General features: G+C 38.4%; 1 protein-coding gene across 2 annotated transcripts in view; it reads right to left on the bottom strand.

Annotated features, from left to right (window-relative positions):
• The window catches only part of MUC8 (mucin 8), a 133,541-nt gene that overhangs the window by 84,460 nt on the left and 22,667 nt on the right, over nucleotides 1–26,414 (bottom strand). For both annotated transcript variants that reach the window (XM_069088005.1, XM_069088006.1), the window contains exon 2: nucleotides 11,362–11,437. The gene's annotated coding sequence lies outside the window, so the exon portion shown is untranslated. The remainder of the gene's footprint in view (nucleotides 1–11,361; nucleotides 11,438–26,414) is intronic.

Raw genomic sequence — 26,414 nt, 5'->3', positions numbered from 1 at the left:
GGGGAGGAGAGCGGAGGGGAGGGGAGAGACAGAGGGATAGAGACACAGAGAGGAGAGGAAGAGGGAGAGTGGATTCTCTACCAGGTGATTTATAGTTCATAACTTCCCAGAGTGAAGTAAAGTATGAATCTGATTTTTCCCCTAGGAAGGTGTATGATCAGCAAGAATTTCTGTCTGGTTGAGGGAATACAGGGAAGAGACTGTCAGTTGCTGAAGCAAGTTACGCTGTCTTCACCATTATTTTACTCTGAGCATGTTCAAAACACCCCTTCTGGGAAGGGGATGAGAGGGGAGATGATAGAAGGGAGGGCAGATGGGGGGAGAGGGTAGTTAGAAGCAAACACTTTTGTAAAGGACCAGGGTCAAAGAAGAAAATAGAATAAGGTGGGGGGGGGGCGGGATAGGATGGAGGGAAATATAGTTAGTCTTTCACAATATACCTGCTATAGAAACGTTTTGCGTAACTACACATGTACAACCTATATTGAATTGCATGTCCTCCCAGTAGGGGTGGGTGAGGAGGGAAGAAGGGAAAGAATCTGGAAATCAAAGTTTTAAAAACAAATGTTTAAAAATATTGCTTTTTACATGCGACTGGGAAATAAAATATACAGGCACTGGGGTATAGAAATCCATCTTGGCCTACCAGAAAGTTGGGGGGGGTATGGTGGAGGATATAAGAGAGAGCAGACTGGGGGAAGGGGTATTCAGTAGGCTCGCTATCTTGGGGTGGGGTAGGGGAAAGATGGGGAGAAAATTTGTAACTCAAAATCTTATGGAAAAGAATGTTGAAAACTAAAAATAAATAAATAAAAGATAAATTACACATTTAAGAAATACCCCCTCTTTGGGGCTTAAAAGGCGGCCAGGTGGCACAGTGGACAGAACCCTGGGCTGTGCGACCCTGGGCAAGTGACTTAACTTCTGCCTCAGTTTCTTCACTTTAGATGGAAATAATAACAGCAACTATCTCCCAGGATCAAATGAAACAGTATTTATAAAGCACTTGGCACAGGGCTTGCCACACAGTAGGCACTTAATGGATGCTCATTCCCTTCCCCAGTTCTCTAGGGGTGAAGCCAATGTTGGCTACTAAAGAGAAAGAGACTCCTCATGGGAAGAGAAGAAGTGTGGTTGTAAAAGACTGGTGATGCCCACATTCCAAAGACAGGAGCCAGATGGAGAGGAGATAAAAATCTAAATACTTTCTTTCCAGCAATAGCCTAGCAAAGTCTTTTCACTTTATACACAAAGTATGTGTGTGTGTGTGTGTGTGTGTGTGTGTGTGTGTGTAAATATACATATGTATGGGGGCGGCTAGGTGGCGCAGTGAATAGAGCACCAGCCCTGGAGTGAGGAGGACCTGAGTTCAAATCCAGCCTCAGACACTTAACACAAAAACTAGCCATGTGATCTTGGGCAAGTCACTTAACCCCAATTGTCCTCCAAAAACAATAAATAAATAAATGAATGAAAAATATACATATGTATGTATATTCAATGAAAGAACGGCAATCCCCTTGCTCTGATCTGACTGGAGCACACTACACAAAGGGCTGAGCCTGCATCCTGGTCACTTCCAGGGAGACATATGTCCATCTCTAAAGGACTTGTTTTGGGTGCTGCAGCAAACCTTTAGTGGCTCCTTTGTCTCCCAACCCATGAAACTGAAGCAGGATGAAGTACATCAAAACTGTATCAGAGAGGACTGACCACTACTCCAGGAAGAGTGACCCAATGAATGGATTTTGGAGGGAGAGACCCCACCCCCTCAGTCACTTCCTTCCTCTGTGCCAAGAGTGGTGAGTAAAGTGTAATAACGGAGAAACTGAGTCATGTTTCTCCAAGCAACATTAGTTTGTTAATAGCTAGGGAGAGCATGAGAAAGGAAAAAGGAAAAACAATTTCTATTGAGACAGAAGAAAGGAGTTCTGGGTGAACGTCACAGATGGCTCCAGCTGGGAAAGGTGGGTTGGCTTTCAGATGTGGATGATCATACCATCTCTGACAATTAAGAAATGTTCGTTGCTCTCTGGGATTCACCTGCTTCGTGTAATCTTGGTTAAGAAATTAGAACCACCCAGTTTGGTCCCCACCAAGAGGAGATCAAACCTTCCCTAATTTCACAAGGAGAGACAAGGGCAGAAGAATTGTCTTTTGGGAGGATTTCAGCTTAAGCTGGTTACTGTTTATGGACAACTAACAGACGTCCCAGGTTAGAGTGGTCAGCAAAGAAATGCTCCATGGGGCTAGCTGCGTGTGTGATATCATTTGCTTTCAATCAGTCTGTAAACTCATTCGGCCTTTGAAGAGACTGCATTCTTGAGTTTAACTGAGAAATGGGCCTAAGAAAATGAGGAAAAGGGTCAATTACAGAATCAGTTATTAAATGATACAGCATATTTCAATTTCCTTGCAAGTACATAAGAAATCTTTGGGCCCCTTCCTGGAGGGGCGAGAAAGGCATAGTTTGCTTTTGTCAACCCCAGGGAAAATGGCAAGTTTCTTGCACTTGGTAGTCAATACGGGTGCTGGTCTCTGCTAGCTTAAAACTGTATTTCAGTAAAAAACAAACTATATTTCAAAGCTTTGTCTGCCTCTTCTACTCTGTGTTTCTTTCCTACGTATAGATAATTGAGCAGTTATTCTAAGGTGGCTGGTTTCACCCTTGAAAGAAGCATTGTGAGTTCTAAAAATGAGATGCTCCTGGGTCCTCAGCTAGCACTGCCTACATTTAAAGAGGGGCCCCAGTCGCTATTAACGCACTTCTTGGAGGTGACCATTAGAGGGTGAATGTGCTCCCCCAGCTGGCCTGGATTGCCAGAAGGAGATCTGAGTGCAGAGCCAAGGTGAAAATGAGATGTTAATTCAAGAGCCCTTTGGAAGGCTTTGGGTTTTGAGGCTTCACACGCCAGTCTCCGAGGAGGGAATAAGCGTCACTGTTGGTTCCGAGTCTTTGTTAGTGAGAACTTCTCTTCCTATTTCTCTTTTGTGTGGCAAAAGACCGACAGACAGACAGACATATAGAGCTAGCATTTATTAAGCACATACTATGTGCTGCTCACTCTATGAGGTTCTAGGAATACTGGTACAAGTAAGCAAGACAGTCTGTGCCCTCAACGAGTTTACATTTTAATGGAGGAAGATAACACTTAAGAAAGAGGGTACAGGAAAGTCCGAGAAAGAAAGGAAAGGAGGAAACCCAGTGAAGGGATGAGAAGATGGTGAGAAGATGGCCAGGAGGTGTCATGCGGACCTGGACTCCATCAAGATAAAGCAAAATCTTCCCCGTCAGGGACGCAAAAGCAGAGTCTAAGTTTGGTGAATAATCTTGGGGAGGAAATTGCCAGGAGGTGGAAAGGAGACCTGGACCCCAGCAAGATAAAGCAAAAACCAACCAACCCAGAAATAAACAGCTGTCCGACTTGTGATTCACATTGAACATTGCTGTTGTTCAGTCGTTTCAGTCATATCTGACTCTTCATGACCCCATTTGAGATTTCCTTGGCAAAGATACTAGAGTGCTTTGCCATTTCCTTCTTCAGCTCATTTTATAGATGAGGAAACTGAGGCAAAGAAGGTTAAGTGACTTGCCCATAGCTAATAAGTGTCTGAGGCTGAATTTGAACCCAGTTCTTCTGGACTCCAGGTCCAGCACTCTATCAACTGAGCCACCTAACTGTTCATACATTTTATCATGAATACCTTTCTTTTTCCCCCACTTAATAGTATTTTATTTTTTCCAATTACATGTAAAGATAGTTTTCAACATTCACTTTTGTAAGATTTTAAGTTCCAAATTTTTTTCTCCCTCCTTCCCTCCTCTCTCCCCAAGACGGCATGCAACATGATATAGGCTATACATGTACAATTATTAAACATCTTTCCACATTAGTCAAATTGTTAAAGATGAATCAGAACAAAAAGGAAAAATCACAAGAAAGAAAAAAAGAGAGAAAAAATAGAATGTTTCGACCTGCATTCAGATTCCTTGGTTCTTTCTCTGGTTGTGGACAGCATTTTCCATCATGAAATTTTTGGAATTGTCTTAGAATGATCATTGTATTGCTGGGAAGGGCTAAGTCTATCAAAGTTGGCCATCGCACAATGCTGCTTTTACTGTGTCCAATGTTCTCCTGGTTCCACTTACTTCACTCAGATCAGTTCATGTAAATCCAGGTTTTTCTGAAATCTGCCTATTCATCACTTCTTAGAGCACAATAGTATTCCATTACATTCATATACCATAACTTGTTCAGCATTTCCCAATTGATGGGCAGCCCCTCAATTTTCAATTCTTGGCCACTACAAAAAGAGCTGCTATAAATATTTCTCTACATGTGGGTCTTTTTCCCTTTTCTACGATCTCTTTGGGATATAGATCTAGTACTGGTATTGTTGGATCAAAGGGTGTGAATAGTTTTATAGCCCTTTGGGCATAGTTACAAATTGTTCTCCAGAATGGTTGAATCAGTTCACAACTCCACCAACAATGCCTTAGTGCTCCAATTTTTCCACATCTTCTCCAATGTTTATCATTTTTCTTTTTTGTCATATTAGCCAATTTGGTAGGTGTGAGGTGTTACCTCAGAGTTATTTTAACTTGTGTTTTTCTAATCAATAGTGATTTAGAGCATTTTTTTCATATGACTATAAATAGTTTTAATTTCTTCATCTTCATATGAAAAAGTAACACCTCACACCTACCAAATTGGCAGTTTTGGGCAATGCAGTGTTTGTGGCAACTTACAGAACATAACCACCATGAATTACAAGAATTGACTTTCTCTCTGTCTCTGTCTCTCTGTCTGTGTCTCTCCCTCTCTCCCTCTCTCTCTCTCTCTCTCTCTCTGTCTCTCTGTCTCTGTCTCTCTCTCTGTCTCTCTTTCTCTCTCTCTCTCTCTCTCTCTCTCTCTCTCTCTCCTCTCTGTATATGTATATGCATATATAAGTAAATGTATATACACACGCACATATATGTATATATATATATATACTTACATATGTATAAACATAAGGAATCTATGATTTTTTTCCCACCAATGTGAACTCTCCTTTCAACAGTGGGCAATGTCAATGATTCTTAAATAGATAAGTCCTCAGGAGGTGCTTGAGTCACAGAAGTTACAAGGCTTGCCTAAGGTCACGTTGAAAGTGCTACAAAGAGAATTTGAACTTGGGTGTTCCTGACTCCAAGGCCCTGCCTCATTGATCAGTCTGCTTCTTTCTTTTTCTGTATCTTTCTCTTTTTTAGCATGATACCCTTTTCATTTTCATCAAATTCCAAATTGAATAATTTAGAAAACATTGCAAAGCTACTTTTCCTCCTATATTTTCTCATCAATGATCATAAATAAACCTCGGTGTAGTGGGTAGTTTGACCACTAATATCTGTGCAAAAGGAAAATCTGAGGAAGTACATCTGGAGTAGTTCTTCAAATTTAACTTTGGAGGTTAAAAGAAGCTATTATCCCTAAAGAAAAAATCGCTTGTCTAGTACAAGTTGGGAGGTCTGACCTCCACTCTCTTTCTCTCCAATTACTTGCTCTAAAACCTGAGGCCAAATAAAAAAACAAAAAAAATCCAAAAAGCCCAACCCAAACTCCTCCAAAACCTTTAACTTTTCTGTTTCTTAGATTGCTTATCTGCAAAGTAAGGATAATGATTCTTGCCACCTACTTAGAATAGAAGATTAAGTAGATAGGGTTTATAAAATGCTTTCAACTCCTCCAAGGAAGGATCCAGTGTAAACATAAAAGTGTTATTATAGCTGTTATTCTCTACTACCTTATTTGCATTTTATGACTTTCCCCCTCCCTTTTTTTTCCTTAAGCAGTGCCAGAGGGTAAGAGGTTAATAAGGAGGAATGACTGACAGTTGGAGGGGACTAGATAGAATGTTTTGAGGATATTCTGTTTGTCTAGTTTCCCAGCATCATCTGAGCAACTTCAAAAGCAAACTTCAAATAGAACATTCTTTCAAAATAAATTGTCCCTCCATTTTTATCATTTGTGGGATTATTTTGTAACATTAATCTTTTCAACTTAAAAAAACCACATACAAGCTAGTTATGATCTGTATTTAGAGATATTGCATTATTACAAGTTAATCAATAAGCAGGTATTTATTGAGCACTTCATATGTTTTAGTGTTTGATATGTTTTAGCACTGAGTAGGATATAAAGTAGGAGATACTATTTCTCCCCTCAAGGAACTTAACATGTAATCTTGATTTTGTATACACAGGAGAAAATTTACAACCAAATGATAGAAGAAATTACAAAAGTCAAAGTCATGCTTTTTGACTGTATTGTATTAAAACAGTTTTGCAAAAACCAAACCAATGCAGCAAGATTAAGAAGTGAAGATATGGATTGGGGAATAAAAATCACTGCATCAACCTCTCTGATAAATATACACATCTATAGGTAACAATTTTCAAAAAATAAATGCAAACTTTTTATTAGGATATGAAAAAAAAGCTTCAAATTATAAAAATAAGAGAAATACAAAGTAAAATGAAGTTACCACTTCATACGCATAAAATTGGCAAAATCATAAAAGATGGAAAAAGGCAACAGTAATAAGTGGTGGGAAGACTGGCACACTAGTGCCCCGTTGGTAGACCCTATGACTGAGGCAATTGTTCTAGAAAGCAATTTGAAATTATTCAGGAAAAGTTACTAAATTATTCATACCTTTTGCTCTAGTGATTCCATCCAATTAGCATGACCTCCCAAAGAAGTCAGTGGCGCAGAGCTTCCATATATACCAACGTAGACATAACAGGACATTTTTTGTAGCAGTAAAAATCAGAGATTAATAACTAGGGAAAAACTGGGGGGTATGAGAGCGATTCAGAAGCAGATCATCACCACCAGCAATTGCAGAGGGCTACACTGAAGGAGTCCCAATTTAATAGTCAATGTGGACTATGAAGGAAACAGTAGAAAATGAACAACATATTGCTTCAGGTTGTAAAAATCTAGCACCTATTGAAAATTTTCAGTGTGAAAAATGATTTTAAATCTTAATAATCAGTGCCTTAAATCTTAATAATCAGCTCCCTCCCCCTTACAAATTCATTCTCTCCTTTAGAAGGACATTAGTGATGATGAGATTTCATTGAATCTTCTCATCCTGGTCAAACTTCAACCCAGGCCTGAACTGATTTAATTATTCAGGTTTAGGTAGAGATAAATTTTTCTGTCTAGATAGTCCAAGACTAGAAGTGGTCTGGTATGGTAGGGGCTGGGCTGATAGAATGCATATTCCCTCTTAAGATAGAATGATGGTGAGTGATATCAGCCCATGTTGAAAAGGTACTGTAGCCAAATTAAGTGATCTAAGTCACATACTTAAGACCTCGTTTTAATATAGCCTACCTCCCAGTGTGTTGACCAATCAGAATTGACTGGTACTCCTTGGAAACACCTACTCTTCAAAGGGTATATAACTCTGTACCCTCAAATCTCAAATTCAGCCAGTTCTGGACTGGCCTCCTTAAGGGGGACTAGTTCTGGACTGTAACTCCCATGCAATGCACACCACCAGCTTGTGACAGAAATAAAAATGTGCATCCGACCTAAGTTTTTCTTATCTTGGAACAAATTCTGGTTTTTGGTTTTAGGATTCACATCAGTAAGATTATTCAAACAATAAACTGTACTTCAAACAGACCATTATATGTTGCCCACAATCACCTGAACATAATACTGATCCATAAAAATTTAAGAACATTTTTAGCAGCTGTTGTCACCCCATATAATCTCTAAGCTACATGGAACAAAACAGTTTCAAATATAGAGACTTAGTAGAGAAGCCCAAAATTTCATGAAAACAGGATGAGGTACACATCATCCCTGTTGTCCTTGCTGCTACTAAGAATTGTGAACTTGCATCCTAATAATATTTCTATTTACCTCCAAGAAGAAGTTATTTTATCCATCTATGGTATAGTCTGTATAACATTAAATAAAAAGAATAAAATCAGGAAAGCAATTTTTCTCAGGATCACTCCCTTATTAACTGCCTAGAAAAAGATGAGTAATAGATAATAATAGTGCCTAGAGAAAGTTAATCAAGTTGCTAAAATTCTACACCAGAATACCTCTATCCTTTATAAACTAACAGATTATAAATTCCTCTGCTACAAATACAAAACCCAAAATATCCTTGAAAATATACTGGAATCAGAACATCATTACAGACAGAGCTGTTGCCCACAACAAGTGTGAATAATGAATCCCATTAAGTGGTAGCATTATTTGAATTTCTACTATATGAGGTTATAATTACATGTAAAATATGGTAATTGGTTCTGGCCTAGTGGAAATATTCACTTTGAATTCATATTTTGTGACCACTTCACAGTATTCTTGGATTTATACAGAGACCTAGCCTCATGTTTATTTATAAAAATTTTGTAGAATGGAGAAGGTATTGCATTTGGAGTTAAAAGAACTAGATTTTTATTCTGGCTCTGACATTTATCACCTCTGTGGGTGTGAGCAAGTCACCTAGCTTTTCTGGGACACAGTTTTCTCATCTGTAAAATAAGGGCATGGATTAGATGACTGGAAGGTCCCTTCAATCTCTGAATCTATGATACTATCATAAGTGATGTCAAAATCCTGAATATCCATAGTTTCCAAACTACATGGAATGAAAATCTTTCCAAATGTAAACTTAACAGAAGAAATAGATAACATATGCAAGCAAAGTGAGGTACATATTATCCTCATCATCCTGTCTGCTACTGGAATTGCCCCAAAGATGCTTTCAGTGAACCTACTGAAAATGAGCTCACATGCCAATAGTCACATTTATTTACAGAAAAAAATATTTATCCACCTGCCAATAGTCCAGAAAACATTAAAATTATAGCAATAACAGTAAGATAGTGACTTGTCCTTTGACCATTTCTATCTGACCTCCATAAAAAGATGAAAAAAATGAGATAATAGTGTTAATACTAATTATTATTTTAGCTTTCTCAAATCCCAACCCATGGCCCAAGCCATGAGGTAAGAGGGGTGAGGGTTGGCGAGAGTCAACCAGGGGAGTATCAGTGAGGGTGAGGTAAAGTTGAGCCTCTGTGTGCCCTAAGACCACTGCAGTAGCCAGAAAGGACTGCCAGGTGCTCTGAAATGCCGGCTAATTAGGCTGTGGTGATAGAACTGATTAGGTGAGCACTCCGGCCACTGTGATGTAAGTGCCCCTATGAATTTAAGAAAGAGATTACTGAGGTCACTGAGTTTCATTGGCCCTAACAGAACTGGCAGGACAGTCTGACACAGTGGGCAGTAAACTGAGTAATGCTTCTCCATGTTCTGGTACCATAAGAATTCATTGAACAGATCAGAACTCAATACCCCAATACTTTGTAACAGATGGTGTCAACCACTACAGCAGGCAAAGCATGAGTACGTGTGAAATGGACTAAAGACATAAATGCTTTCATGATGTGCCAGGACTACATCATAACAAAATTAGAAACAGACCATGACAATCATAGGGAAGAGTTCTGCACTGCTTTTTGTCAAAGGTATCCTCCACAAAAAGTTACACAGCAGTGTATGGTAGACCAATGCAGGGCAATCACAGAAACAGCTTAGTTCCTAAACTCAGATTAGATAAAATAAAAATGAAAATTGAGGAATAGCTGTATGGCATGGCAGATAGAGCACTGGGTCTGGAGTCAGGAAGATCAGATACTTGGTAGCTGTGTGACCCTGGGAAAGTCACTTAACTTTTGTGCCTCAATATGCTTATCTTTACCTTATAGGGTTATGAGAATAAAATGAGATATAATAAATGTAAAGTGCATGGTGCCTGGCACATAGTAAGTGCTATGTAAATGTTAGCTATTATTATTACTACTAATCATAAATCCAACGAGGGAGAAGTTGAAGAATCTAAAAATATTGCAAATCTCCCAGATGGCAAAAATAGTGCTAATGTCTTATATGATTTTGAGGAGGAGGTAGGCATACTTAAAATGGAATTTTGCCAAAACCCTTTTCCAGTACAACTCCAGTCGACAGTGAAGTTTACCAAAATGGTAATTGATAAAAGCTGGCATACGCTGTAATTGTCATTAAGTGCACAGACAATCCTCCCTTTGAGTAAGTGGACTATTCTTCAGACCCCTACAGAAAGTGACTTTTCCGTAATGTAAATTTGCCCATGGAGCTGGGGAAGGGAGGGAAGGAGGGAGGTTGAAAAGGCCATGCTATCATGGAAGGAGGGGGCTGGCACACTGACTGTTCAAGGGGGACCAGGGACAGAGAAGTGAGAAGAGGCGGAAGTGAATAATCCTAAGCAAAACAAACTAAACAAGGTTGTTCAAAAATCTTTATTGCAGGGCTGTTGTTGCTTTGGGGTTTTTTGTTTGTTTGTCCGTGACAAAGATTTGGAAACTAATGTACTCACCAATGAAATAATGACTGAAAAAATTATGACATAAAAATGTGATAGAATACTTTTGTGCTGTAAGAAATGTTAAAGGGGTGGCTTCAGAGAAATTTGGAAAGATTTATCTGAACTGATACAGAGTGAGGAGAGCAGAACCCAGAGAATGGTTATACAACAGTACTGTAAAAACTAACTTTAAGAGAAACAAACAAACTTTACAACAGTCAAAGTTGCACACACAAAAATCCAAGAATAAACAATTCAAAATCGTTTAAAAACTATTTATAGAGACATCAAAGGCAAAGAAATTAGTGGAAAAAGTCACCACCCAAAGAAAGAGGATATGGAATATTTCTGGTCATCTTTATGATCCTAAGTTCAACAAAATAAAAATTCAAGTCGGTGTAGAAGAGAAGCAGCTTGTATAGCATTAATCTAACAAATAACAAAACATTGTACAAGTGTTATCTCATTTGTTCTTCACAACCCTTTGAAGTACATTCTGTTGCCCCCATCTTACAGGTAAAGAAATTGAGACTGAGAGAGATGAATGAATTGTCCACAGTTACAGAGCTGGTGTCTGAGACAGGATAAAACTGAGGACTTCTTGACTCAAGTCCAGCACTACATCACCTAACCACTTAGCTGTTCTTTGAAGTTCTCCAGTGATTATTGGCTACCATCATTCATGCCCACCATTTGTTTCTCCATTGTTCTATGTGTGGTATTCATTTCCAGTTCTTCACAAACTGTTGTTACATGTTCCTCAGACATCCAACAGCAATGATAGAATATTAGCATGAAAAATAGGGACTTTTGTTTCCAGGAGAAGATACTTTGGCAATAGCTAACAATCACAGGTTAACATTGATATAGTGCTTTAAGTTTTGCAAAGATTTTATGTATGTTAATTTTATTTGATTCCTAAAGTAAATTCATACTCACCAAGGGCTTTTCAATTGTTCTCTCTGTGACATCCATTTTCAATTCTTCACAAACTGTTGTGTCCCATGTATTTCAGCTTTATAGCAATAATAGAAAGAGAAAATTAATATTAAAAAGATGGAGCTTTGTTTCTGGGAGAAGTCATTTTGGTAATAGGTAATAATTATATAAGCATACATTTATATAGTGCATTAAGATGTTCAAAGCACTTTATACATATTATGTTATTTGATGCCATTTTACATTTCCTTGGCAGAGATATTGGAGTGGTTTGGCATTTCCTTCTTCAGTTCACTTACAGATGAAGAAACTGAGGCAAACAGAGTTAGGTGACTTGCCCAGGGTCACTGGGCAACTAGTAAGTATCTGAGGCCAGATTTGAACTCAAGAAGATGAGTCTTCCTGACTCCCAGGATGGCACTCTATCCTCGCTGCCCTACGTACTATCATTAGCCTCATTTTCTATGTAAAGAAACTGAGGCTGAGAGAGTTTAAGTGACATTCCCTGGACTGTAGACAGTAAACGTCTGAGGTGAGATCTGAATTCATAGAATCATAGGATTGTAAAGTCAGAGCTCATTTTACAGATCAGGAAAAAGAAACACAGAGAGATTCCAAGATTTTCCTGGGGGTGGAGGAGGAGGGAGGAGGGCAGATTTGAACTCATCTCCTAATTCCAAATCAAGCTTTCTAGGTTTTTAAATTGTACTAAATAATTTCAGCCTTTTGGCAAGGATTGTCTTACAATTCACAGGCAGCTGAAAATGAGCTATTTTGGACCACGATGTGTATGGTAGGAAGAAACCTGAGAACAAATCCCCTGGTTTCTTCTTACTGTATGCCTAACCCACAGTGAGTACTTAATGCATGCTTGTTGCCCCTGTTACCTATGGGTAATATGTGGAATAATAGGTAGATAGCTGGCCTCAAAATGAGGAAGATCTGGATCTCAATTCTGGCTTTAATATCTATTGGCTCTGTGACCCTGGGCAAAGCACTCAGCCTCTTAGGTGTTCTCTGCAACTTTCTAAGCCCATAAGTTACATAGGAGAAGCCAACCTGCATTGATGGAGGGAAGTTCCCTGTACCAATGAAGTCATAGGTCTGTACCCCTCCCTGTATCTATATAAAGCCATTTTTGTCTTACACAGAATTAAAAAAAATAAAATAAATGCATATAAAAATTAAAACACTTCCCTTTTTAGTGTTTGTTGTTCTGTCATTTTTCAGTCGTGTCTGACCCTTTGAAAGGCCATCTGGGATTTTCTTGGCAGAAATACTGGATTAATTTTCCATTTCCTTTTCCAGTTCATATTACAGATGAAGAAACTGAGGCAAACAGAGTCAACCGACTTGCCCAGGGTCATACAGCTAGTAAGTATCTGAGGTCAGATTTGAACTCAGGAAGATGTCTTCAGGACCTCTTTTTAGTGTAGCCCATTTAATTATAGGTCTGAGCTAAAGAGGACCTTTAAGCAATTTAAGTGGCTCTGTATGGAATATTCATCCTTTAGATAGGTCATGGATAAACCAACTGGAAATGTTCACACAGAAATCTGAGTTTGTGTATTTCTTTGTCCTTAACCTTGAAATAGAGATAAACAACCACCTAGGCACCAGGCCTTTTCTAGCAGTTAATGATCAGATGGGGTTAATGATTCTTGACAAGAGTCCATTGACTCTTCTCATCTGGTTATTAACCTCCAGGAACTGACCTGCCCTTGATCATTACTGCTAAACGGCATGACTGAGGGTTTCGCCAACATAACAGGAAGTTGATTAATAATTTCCTTTATATTCAAGGTTTCAGTAAGAAAATATATTTATCATATGGAATATGTTGAAGATAATCTAAAGTTCCATTGCATTTTAATATTCACTCTTTAGTTCCTAAATGCAAAAATATCTGACCTGAATATATAACTTAGATGAGGAAGGATTTTTAAAGACCTAAGAATCTGAAGCTTTTTATTGATTAAAAAAAAAGGAAAATTCACTTTCAGATAGTTTGGAGGTATCAGAGCAATTTTTTCATGACTATCTTAAATAAGTAGATTTTTAAAGAATTGTGTGAGAAACCATTAGATCTGACAGAAGGAAGTTCCTATAAGCCTTTACCAGTGGCATTGTCTCTAACCCTTTTTAGGGTTAGAGACTCCAAAATATATTTGAGACTATATTACAAAATTAATTTGGTTTGCATTAATCACAAATCATATTTTCCACAACAATTTGTTTCAAATCAGAATTTTTTAATAAAGTTATCAACTCTAGCAGAGCATCATATTCTAAACTCTCCATTCAAGATTTGGCATATTTTTATATGATTTAAAATCCAGAGTCACAAAGTTAATTAGATGATGCTACAAAAACATTTTTCCAAGGTAGATGCTTCTGTTAAGTGAAAAAGTCTGTTGGGTCGCCCCGCCACTCTTTACCGTGTACTTTGCAAATTGGGTTTTCCATATCACATCACAAACATTAATCAAAACATTACTCAGCTACAGAACAGATTTAACTTATCTTTCAGATCCTCATTAATCTACTGGTAAGGCTATAAGCACCTTATAATGGCTTTACATTTATAAGGTTTCTCTGTGGCATAATATGCTGAGGGTAATGCCTCACAAACCACGAACCCCACACAGATACCTCAAGATAATGTAAGATCAGGTTTGACAAGAAAGATTTCCCCCTGTCCTCTGTTTGCTACAGCATATTTCCTTTATGTACTGTCATACCAGTAGAAAATTTCTCCAGACAGGGTCAAATCTGAAGCTCTCAGGGGCTAAGCCATCTGTTGCTGTCCAGAGTTGGGTTATTATCCATGTGGAATGCAACTCAGGCTCCGGTTGAAAAGGAATGTGGATTACATTCTATAGCCTGATCACCCCCATCAGGCACTGGGAGAGCTTGAAAACTCCATGCAATCCTAGACCAACTACCACTTCCTGAACACCTGTCCTAAAAGCAAATGTTCCCTGGGTGAGTGACAGGTGGCAGAGAATCATATTTAATACCACCTGGCAACTCTCACAGCCTTGGTTCTTGCCAATTAAGATAGACACAATTTAGGCCCAATGAGGATTTCAAATAGTCTACAAATGCTTCAAATGTCTTTGATATGGCCAATCCAGAAGATGCTACTAATCTATTTCTGGGACCTTAATAGCTTCCAGGGAGTTGCTTTTTTTTTTTTTACAGTGGCTGGGATAATTTCTCTTTCCTATGTTGGCTCCCCTATTTTGAGTGTAAGCTCCTTGAGAGCAAGGACTATCTTCTTTCTCTATGTGTATCCCAGTCCTTAACTAGCATGGTGCTTGATATGTAGTAAGCACTTCATAAATGCTTTTTATTCATTCATTCATGTGGGAAGTTGAAATAGACATCTTTTGAGTCCCTTGAGTTAACTTGGGGCTGAGTCTATATTAGGGAAATGATTCACTTCTGGGACCCATTGTCCTAGTAGAGAACTTACCTACTATATGGTGGCATAAAGATTTGAATATTTTACTATAGCATAAAATATGAATATATATACCTATGTTTGTGTCTCTTATGGCTAATTTTAAAAGAGCTCAGTTAAATAAAATTATTTACAAATTATTATTTATATTTTATCATGTAACTTCAGACAGTTAGGAAACGCTCTCAAATCCATTTAATTCAATAAGCATTTATTTGTTTACTATGTTCAAGACACTATACAAGGCATGGGGGGTTGAGCCAAACAAAATATGAAAAGTCTCCTTAATAATAAAAATAGTGGAAAAACTAATATGTCATATGGTAGAGATGAAATCTGGAGAAAAAGTTGAAGAGAGGTTAATGACAATAAATGAAGAAAGATGGCTGCAAAAAAAATACCAATTATGCAGAGGTTTTTTTGTTTTTTAATGTTACATTCCAAAGATCAGCAATTGTGTAATTGTGGGGAAAAAAAAGGAGTGTGGATGTCAAATTGCTTAAGGACACAACATGGTCTCAGAATATTATGGCTGTATTTCATCCTGATTGAGAGAGAGGGAGAGAGAGAGAGAGACAGAGACAGGAGAGAGAGAGGAGAGAGAGGCAGAGAGAGAGAGACTGGGAAAAGAGTAGAACTCTATATGCTTATTGACTGTACTAAGGGTTAAGCTGAGGCTACAGCATTCCGCCATGTACAGTTATGCCTTCCACAACTTGACTTTCCCCATCTTGGTTTCACTATATCTCAAACTGGCATAAGAAATTAAATGAGAATTGGGGGGGAGTTCTGCAAAAGTCACAGACAACACATGGAGGCCAGCAGATGACACAGGGCCTATGATCACATACTTAACCCAAATTTTACAATAAGGTACTATAAACAACCCATAAAAGAAAAATTTAAAAATCAGACTTCCCTGGTCTGAAGGGTGGGCCAACAAAAATTTTATGTGGATTTTCCAGATCACCCTAACCTATATGGAAGGGATAACTAGGTATCTACTTCTGCAGAAAAACAATTCCATTGTCTGGATCATGTGATTAGCACTTAGTGAACTACAGGAAGGTCAAAAGAAGGAGAGTTGTATTCAGGAGACTAGAGGCTTAGAGTTAATTTTGATTGAGTAGATCCTGACATACTTTTACAATGGGTCAGTGCCACCCCATAGAGCTGAGGGTTACAAGGTCATCGACTGTCTTGTAATGTATTGAGCACAGGACTTATTTAGCATCACTTCCAAGCAAGGCATACATAAACCAGTCAGTCTGTCAGTTAACAGATATTTAATAAAAACTTACTATGGCTCTGTGCTAAGCATTGGAGACATAAAGAAAGGCAGAGTCCCTGTTTTCAAGGAGATTATCCTTAAATGAGGTCTACACCATACAAATATCAATGTACAAACAAGATATAGATAGTATAAATAGAAAGTAATCTTAGAAAGATTAATAATAGAAATTTTAGTAATTATCTTAGAAAGAAGGGGCTAGCATTATTGGGGAGAAGGCATGTGGTGAGGAGAGGGAAAGAAGACCTTCTACAGAAGGTGGTACTTGAGCTGAATCTTGGAGTAAACCAGGAAAGTCAGGAGACAAAGATGAGCAGGGAGAGCATTCCAGGAATGAGGAAGAACCAATGCAAACATACAGATTTGGGAGAAAGACACGTGTGTATGTGTGTGAGAGGTTGGCTGGATCATTGAGTTCATGGAGGTGATTAAAGTGAAGGAACACTGGAATGGCAGGAAGAGACCAGGTTGTGAAGGGATCCAATGCTAAACAGACAATTTCATACTTGATCCTGTACGGAAAGTATGAGATTCCAGTGAATTTTTGTCAATGATACTTGGTGGCAAAATACATATATAACTTGATTTATCGTCTCTGGGCTCCAGCTTTTGTTTTCTGTAAACTAAGGGGATAGGATTAGATGTTCTCGCAGGTTTCTTCAGCTCTAAATACTAAATGACTTGCTCAATGTAATCCAGATAGTAAGCAGCAGAGCAGGACAAGCAGAACCTAGATTCTCTGACTCAATCGGAATTGATGGGCATCCCCTTGATTTCCAATTCTTTGCCACCACAAAAAGAGCTGCTATAAACATTTTTGTACATATGGGTCTTCCTCCCACTTCTATGATCTCTGTGGGATACAACCCTAGAAGTGGTATTGCTGGGTCTAAGGGTATGAAATTACTTATAGCCCTTTGGGCATAGTTCCAGATTGCTCTCCAGAATGGTTGGATCAGTTCACAACTCTACCAACAATGCATTAGTGTTCCAATTTGTCCACATCCTCTCCAGCATTTGTCATTTTCCTGTTTTGTCATCTTAGCCAATAAGATTCTGTGCTTACTCTAACTAATTAAACTTGCTTTCTAACTATTTAACTTATGAATTTCAACGATATAACTTTTAAGTCTTTACTTCTAAGTCTCCATCAGAATCTTTCTTGCCCTTTTCTTCTTAATTGGTCTGGTGTGTACTCTGTTGTTTTCTTCTATTTTGTTCACTTTGCATTATTTCATAAAATTTCCATATTCTTTTTATTCCATTTATTATCCATATTCCATTTCCATATTCCTTTCCATTTTTCAGTTTAATTGCATTATAGCATATAGTGTTATATGTAGTATTTTATTGTATATATAGTATTCATTAATGTACCATGATTTATTTAATCATTGACCTGTTTGGTATTGAGGTTGCATACTTTTCATTTTTTAATTATAGATACTGGCACTTAAGAGTTTGACAGCTATGTGACTTACACATTTTATCTTTTTTTTCATTGTTTGGACCACACTAGCACTGACTTCCTATAAAGTAGGGCCAACCCCATGTTGTGGCATTTTTAAAAACTATACATAATGCCACTACGAAGATCTCTGAAGAAAGCTTTTTTCGTTCCTGTTTTTGGTAACAGTTGGAGTGATGTCTAACAATGGAATTATTAGGCCTGAGGGCAAAATAATTTTCCTGTAACTTTTACTAGGTCTGAACTTCTTGATATTTGGGTTATCCAGAGGTGTACAGGATGCCAGATAGCTCATAAAACCCCAAAGCATTCAAGACTGATTTGTGCCAGTGTATATATGTGCCTGGCCTCTCTTTATGTTTCTCTATCTGATCACTCCTCATCAGAGAGGCAATGAGAGCTCAAGACAAGGAGAATTCACACCTTATCACACTTTGTCTAGGGCAGGACTTCTTAAATTATTTCCACTCACACCTTTTTGTATTTCCCAAAGTACGTATGCTTTATGTTCAGAACCAAGGCTGCAACACAGGCAAACCTACCAGAAACACCTCGGATTCATTAAGTGTTTGATTTTGAATTAATTTTTGGTTGTTGCACATTCAGAAACCTTTTTCTGTCACCAATTTTTTTCCGACTCCATATGAGGTCTCAACCCACAGTTTAAAATAGAGACACAAGAAAGAGGAACTTAATATGGCAGGGTCTCCAAGATGTATGTAAAATTGGGAAAATGAGAGCTCTTCTGGCATCTGCCTCACCACAAATATTATCTTTTTGACTTCTCTTTGTTTGTCAGAGCTTTCCCCACATCTCTCCAGTCCATACAGTTTCTCAGTCTAAGTAAAGACAAATTTCTAGGTTTCTCCAAATTTTCAGTGCCACTTCTTCATGAAAGATGGAGGTTCCTCCATATTTCCTTTCCCTCTATCTGTAAACCTTTGCTCTTTTCTCCCTAGTTTTTTCTCTCCTCCCATCCTCAGTCTCATCCCTTCTGCCGCAACTGACAAGTGAGCTTTTAATGAGACATCTTTTAATCTCTCCAGTCATTCAAAGGGAAGAAAATAAGGCAGAGGAGAGAGGAAAATATGCCACACCTCTACTTAGCTCTAGTTTATGAAATCCTGAAATTCAGTCATGGAGGATGGTATTTCCTCACATGTGTAGAGAGGCCAAAGAGAGGTAGCTGTGATGTGTTCTTGGGAGAAGCAACAGAAGTCAACAGCCTTTCAGAATTCTTGACTGGGTACGGCCATTGAAGTACTTTTTACCTAGTGGGTACCAATAGATACTGTTTACCTAGAACAGAGGCATTGCTGGAATGAGGTAAAAAAGAAATCATTCCCAGAGTGCCCCTCATTCTATTTTCTGTTGAAGGAAGGTTAGCCAAGGGGACACTTACTTCAGCAAGTGAATGTTTATGATGAAACTGAAGAACAAAAGTGGATTTCTGCCTATGATTTAGGCCACTGTGGTTGTACTTATTTCTTGGATTGTTCTCCTGGGCTTTTCCTCAGGGATGCATTAGCCTGCTAGTCCCAGGTCCTTCTGTATTACCATCTCCCGTATCAGAGAAACCCGGGGGGCTGCTTTTGTTAATGATGCTCCAGTTTCAAACATTACTCAGCAGTTTTGCATAGAGCAGCTCTGACTGGAGAGTTCCTTTTCAGTTTATTTCTTCATGCCACAAACTGAACATTGGCTACGTCTGGAATTCATAGGAAGCCAGAGCTATGAAGCAGCTTCTCCCCTACCCTTCTTTCTACTGTTACTCATGATCAAAAAATCTCAAGATTTTGAATTGATATTGGCTCTGGGACCTGGGGGTGGGAGGATGGACGGTAAAGGGGAGGGGGAAGGGAATGATTACTGCTTTTCAGTCTGGTATGAAGGCATTTTTGGTGTTTCATTTTACAATTTATCATTTCTTATAGTTTCTTTAATAATTGGAATGGGAGGTTGCTGAAAAAATTATCTATACACACGCACACACACACATAATGTTGATAAGAAAGCCATACCTGGCAGGAAAAGAAGACCGCTGTGCCTGTTGGGAAAGCGATGGAGAGCAACACTGATTAGGGAGCGCCAAAGAGACAGCGCTTGTCAGCGAGTACCAGAAAGCAGTGTGTGGCAGGGACCAGATCCAGCAAACAGCTGATGAAAAGATACCAGTAGAAGACACTGGCAGCTTTGCAATCCTGGAAGTATGTTGCCCTTCCGTGTGTGTCTTGGTCATACATGTTCCTTATATGGGAACTCCACACTGTGTGGTACCCATGTGTTCTGCATATGTGGATGTTTACACATAAATCTTATAAAGGTCTACTTTTCTCATTATATGTGTATATATTTGTGGGAGATTAAGTTTAAGGTTTATTAAGAAAGGCAGTTCTGTGGTTAATTCATTTATATTACTTTTTAATTAAAATACCTTTCTGATGAACTAAAAGTGTGATCCAGCTAACTGGTAAAAAGTAAAATACATTAGTAGAGGTTTGTGAGCTACAGTCTGGAGAAAATTTAGACCCATAAAATATCTAGAACCTAGGGTAGTTAACTGGGGACCCTTAGTGGGGGGTAGGGTCATTCAGACTATGCTTGTATTTTTCATCTTGTCCCTAGACATCACAGTTTTACATATTTTTAAGCCTATGGTCCTCAGCCCGCTGACTTTACCTCTTAATTCCCACCCCTACCCCACAACTTGCAGGACATCACCCTGCTAGTTTAGGTTAGAAAAATGTAAACTAAATTTTTAAAAATTAACTTACAAGGCATCATAGAATTTTAGCATTAGAAGCAACCTTAGTAATAATCTAGTCTAGTTCTCTTGTTTTACAAACAAAAATTTAAAACATAACTGCGTAATACACTTACATGTATATATGTATGTGGTGGGCTTTAAGTTTATCCCTTGGATGAAGATGTATGCCAATATCTCTCAGATACTCTCAGGGACAAAAGTACCAAAATTCTACACCTTATTTTGCTAGTTGACTCAATACCTTATTATTTCTCTCACTTTATTCAAAGACAATCAAGAGGTATGTTCTGACATTTCTTCATAAATTAATAAGAGTGCAAAATATTTCATTAAATAATTTGGAACTAAGTCCCCTATTAATTTACAAAAGCTGAAGAAATTTCTTATCTCAGAAGAAAGGAAGGAGGGAAGGAAGGGAGGGAAAGAGGGAGAAAGGGAGGAAGGGAGAAAGGAAGGAATGAACGAACAAACGAACGAATGAAGGAAAGAATGAAGGAAGGAAGGACAGAAGGGAGAAAATAAGCATTTATTAAGTACTTGTTATGTTTCATGCCTTGTGCCAAGCACTTTACAAATATCTCATTTAATCCTCACAACTCTGGCAAGTAGATGCTATTATGATTCCCATTTTACAGTTGAGGAAATTGAGGCATACAGAGGTTAAATGACTTGCCTGATGTCACACAGTGTCTGAGGCTGCATTTGAACTCAGGTCTTCCTGATCTCAGGCTCAGTTACCTATCCATTGGGTCATCTAATAATGATAGTTAGTGTTTGTATAATAATTATAGCTAACATGTATATAGTACTTACTGGGTGCCAGGCACTGTGCTAAGCACTTTACAGACATTCTCTCATTTGATGCTCACAATAACCCTGGGATGTAGGTGCTATTATTATCCCCATTTTGTAGATGAGGAAACTGAGTCAAACAGAGGCCTGGAATCAGGAAACGTTGAGTTCAAATCTAGCCTCAGATACTTACTTGGTGTGTGACTCTGGGTAAGTCACTTAACACTGTTTGCCTTAATCCACTAGGGTTTTCTTGGTAAACATACTGGAGTGCTTCACCATTTCTTTCTCCAGCTCATTTTACTGATGAGAATACTGAGGCAAACAGGGTTAAGTGACTTGCCCAGGGTCACACAGCTAGTAAATATCTAAGGCTTGATTTGAACTCGTTTTCCTAACTCTGGTTCCAGTGCTCTATTACTTATACCACCTTAGACAAACATTAGCATCCATATGATTTATTAATAGTTATAAACAAAACAATTATATAGATAAATATTTGTACAATGTGTTGGCTATGAGAAATATCACAATCAAGAGTCATCTCTCTCCATTAGATACAACTGTTGGCTCCTCCAAAACAGTGGAACCACAGCCCGAAAATTCATTTTTTTTCTGGATGGTAGCTAAAGTCTCTCAAAAATTCTCCTCACAATCTCTTAATAATATGAATTAAAACTCAGTTCTAAGGCAGTCAGTCAACAAGCATTTATTTAGTGATTATTACCATTGTATTAAGCATCGGGGATACTCAAAACACAGTTCCTGCCCTTAAGAGCTCACGCTGTAATGGTAGGTACAACATGCAAACCACTAGTTACATCCACGACATACAATGTAAGCAGAGAGGGAAGGCATTCGCAGCAGGAGATGGAAGAAAGGACTCTTGAAAAAGACGAATACCTGTGAGATAAGTCTTGAAAAAATTGGGGAAACCAAGTGATGGAGGTGAGCAGGGAGGAGATTCTAGGCATAGAGGAGAGACAGGGAAAAGGCACAAAGTTGGGAGATTGAATGTGTGAGGGAGAGCAAGGGTAGTGTCATTGGATCCTAAAGTACCTGAAGGAAAGCAAAGAGTAAGGAGGTTGAAAAGGTAGGAAGGAGCCAAGTTGTCTAAGGCTTTACCAGCCAAAGGGTGGACTTTATACTTGATCCTGCAGGTACTAGGAAGCCCCTTTAGTGAATGGGGGTGACAACAAAGTCAGATCTGGAAAATCACTTTGGAAACTGAACATAGAATGGACTGGTCGTGGGAATAAATTTAAGGCAAAGAAATTGCCAAAAGTTTATTGCAATACTTTCTTGCCTGAAGTGGTTAGGGTCTGAACCAGAGTGGCAACTGTGTGAGAAGAGAGAAGGGGAAATATATGAGACAGGTTGTGAATATAGAAACAAGACTAGGCAGCATATTGGATATGTAGGATGAATTTGAATGGAGTCAAAGGTGACACCAAGGTTGTAAGTTAGGTTGACTGGAAGGATAGTGGTGCTTTATAATATATAATAATATATGGTATATATTATATTATAATAATGTATAATATAAAATATTATATATAATAATAGTATATGTATAATATATAATAGTGATAGGGAAGTTTCAAAAAGGGGAGAGTAAAGGGGGAAAGATGAGTTCTGGTTTGGATATGTTGAGTTTGAGATGTCTACAGAATATCCAGTTGAAGATACCCATTAGGCCTTTGGTGATGTAAAACTAGACCTTAGGAAAGTAGGACTGGATATATAAATCTAGGAATCACCTGCATGGAGATGATAATTACACCCATGGGAGATAATGATACCACCAAGTGAGAGAGTGTAGAGGAAGGAAAGAAGAGGGCTCACAACAAAACTTTGGGGGATGCCCATGTTTAGTGGGCATGACCTGGGAGAAGACCTAGCAGAAAAGACTAAGAAGAAGCAATCACTTGGGTAGAAAAGAGTAGTGTCAGATCTCTCTAAATATTTCTTCAGACTCTCTCAAAGATAACAATGAACTCTCTAAGTCTTGCGCAAACTCATTCTCTTACGAGAGTTAACTGTAATTTCTCAGACTCTTCAAAATCTTATCAGGAAAGAAGTTCTGAGTCTTGCTTCAGTGCCTCACCACAGACATCCCAGCCTTGATTTACTGCCAGTCTCCGAGATTCTGTTTTCTCTCTTGAAGGTACAGCAACAATAGTCGAAGTTTTTGTGAGAGGGGGCTATTTAAGCTAGTGTTTTTTGCATTCTTTGCATTATTACTTTCTTCTGTTAGCAAGACTGAGAGATTTTTGTTCCAGGGTAATCGCAACATGACTGAGGTGGTACTGTGAACTCTCCTAGACTACCTTAAAACACATGATTTACAATAGCAGATTCAAATAACATGACTGTCTGCTCACTTTACACATTCATTGCAGGTCTTAATTATGACAGTTGCAAAGAGCAGAAGGAACATGAAGAGATATGGAATTTTTGGTAGGAAGGACCATAGGTGAAGTAGAAGGAAAGTTCCATATTGTAATTTGCTTTTCAGTCTCCTTGGGGATGAATATAAATAAATATGACTGCATGAAGGATATAAATGACTAGTAATATCTTCAAACTTCAAAATTCCTATTAAATCTGTACCTCCACCTCCTTGACCTGTAGGGCCAGATGGGAGTTGGATATGAAAGACAGCACTTGAATTTCATACTAAGTTGGGAGTGCAGTGAAATAGGGCACAGTAGTTCTATGACTCAGTTAACTTCTAGGTGCCCCATCTGACCAATAACTCCTCTCAAGAAACATAATTTGGATCTTTTGGATCCCATGATCTTGTTCTTCAACTAGTCTCCTGATTTTCCTTAAGCTAGAGCCCTAGCAGCTGGGTTTGAATCTTTAGCTTCTACTCCCACTACCCTCACCTCCTCCCCACTTTCCAGGACCCTCAGAGTTGCCATTACCTATTTTCAAGGTTCTTATAATCTAGTTGAAAGGCAAGACATACACAAATTAAAAAGCTATAAAGTGATTCTAAGACAAGATTGCAAATAGTTCATAGTTAAGAAAAGAGACAAGAAACGTAGGTTTACTTTCACTATTATACACCAAGACCAGTTCTGTGATTTGCAGGTGTGGTAGATGTGTGGAAAAGATTCCAACCAATTTGTCTTGGTGGATTAAGTAGCACTGGCTGAAAAACAATGAGCACTTCTCAGAATGGTTTTTGAGAGTTAACCTTGATCGTTAAACAGGTGACAGTGATTTGAGCAAAAGGTCAAGTAAACATCTGTTCTTAGAAAGAGGTACATCTGGAAATATTAGGGAAATCTATCATTGAAATATACAAGGAGGATCTTTAAAAGAAGAGATCATACAACCCACTTTGGGAAATCTTGACAGCTGCAGTCAACAAATTCACCTCAAAAATGCATATGAGTACCAAGAGCCTCTTATTTGCAAATCACTAGGTTGGGCCCTGGGGAAACAACAGAATGCCTGTCTCCAAAAAGCCTACAAAGTAATTTTAGGGATAAGAAGGCATACATGTAAATATTCTAAAGGATGGAATGTAATAATGGGGGGGAGGGTCGGCTAGCTGGCACAGTGAACAGAGCACCGGCCCTGGAGTCAGGAGGACCTGAGTTCAAATCCAACCTCAAACACTTAACACTAGCCATGTGATCTTGGGAAAGTTACTTAACCCCAATTGCCTACTCTCCCCCTCCAAAAAAAAGCAAAAAAAAAAAAGATAGAAAAAAGAAATGTAATAATGGGAAAGGAGGAGTCTAGATAAAATACTATAAGAAATATGAAGAGGGAGAGATCATTTTCAGTTGGGATTGGTTAGGGGTTTGGGGAACTCTTTATGGAAGAGGGAACACCTGAATTAACATTAAATAATATCAGTAGAGGGCATGTGTTCCCTGCATGAATGAGAGAAGGATAACATGACTGCACATCAGTGGAAGCAGACAAAAAGAGAGAGGAAGAGCTAGTAATCCAACGTGGCTAGAAAGTAGAGTGTAAAACACGGACTGCTACTGTGAAAAAAGTCCAAAAAATTAGGTTCTGTTCGGATTGCAGAAGACTTCAAACATTAGGATAAGGCAGTTTAAAAATGGTTTATCCAATAGTCAATGGTGAGCTACTAAAGAGTTTTGAGCAGGGAAGGTCAAACAAGGTCAAACTTATGCTTTAGAAATACTATTTGGTCAGCTGTGTGAAGGTCAGATTGGAGGCTAGAGGCAAGAAATCAGTACAGAGGCTATTGTAATAGTTCAGGAATGGTGATGATGTTAGTGGAGAGAATCATGAGATCATGGATTTGGAGCTGGAAGGGGCCTTAGGGGACATCTAGTCAAACTCCCTCACTTTACATATGAGGACCTTTACAAGACTAGAGAGATTTAGTGACTCACCCCAGACCATACAGGGAGTAAGTGGCAGATGTGAAGCAATGTCCCCTGTGGCTCCATATCCAGCATTCTCGTATCTGGTATACCACATTGCTTCTGTGAAAGATACTGCTGGAGGTAAGCGCAACAGGATTTGAAGGCTGATTGGATGTACAGGATGGGGAAGAAGGAGACTCAAAGATGAATCTAAAACTTCAAGACTGGCAAAAGTCATTTCCCAGGAGATAAGTAGTCAAAGCTATTAACAACCATACGAAATAATTTTCCAAATCACTACTAATAAAAGATACAAAACAAAAGAACTCTGAGATTCCACCTCATGTTGAACAAACTAATTTTTAGTCAATGATAACAAAAGATGGAAATAGTAAGTGTTGGAGAGGTTGTGGAACATCAGGCATCCTAATGTGCAAATGGTGGAACTATGAATTGGTCCAACCATTCTGGAAACCAATCTGTAATTATGCAAATAATAATTAACTAAAACATCCATACCCTTTGGTCTAGCAATTCCATTGCTAAATATATGTCCCAAGGATGTCAATGATAAAATGAAAGTCCCTCCCCCCATATACATAAAAATATTCATAACAGCTCCTTTTGTAATAACAATGGATTGGAAACAAAGTAACCATGCCACCAATTAGGAAGTTGCTAAACAAGTTGTGATCCATAAATGCAAAGACATAAATGTGTTACAATGCTGTAAGGAATGATGAATATAATAAACACCAAAAAAAGTGGGAAGACTTATGTGAACTCATAAAAAATCAAGCAAGCAGGAGCAGGAAAGCCATATGCACAGTGAATACAACAAAGTAAAAAGAAGGAACAACAACAAAGCAATTGCAACTGAATGCTATGAAATTATAATCACCAAGTTT

Source organism: Petaurus breviceps, unplaced genomic scaffold (assembly GCF_028583685.1).
Source record: "Petaurus breviceps papuanus isolate PSGF00001 unplaced genomic scaffold, PetGlider_PUasm1.0 183, whole genome shotgun sequence".
Taxonomy (NCBI): Eukaryota; Metazoa; Chordata; class Mammalia; order Diprotodontia; family Petauridae; genus Petaurus; species Petaurus breviceps.
The sequence above is the reverse complement of the archived record's forward strand: the minus strand, read 5'-3'. Positions and strand labels throughout refer to the sequence as shown.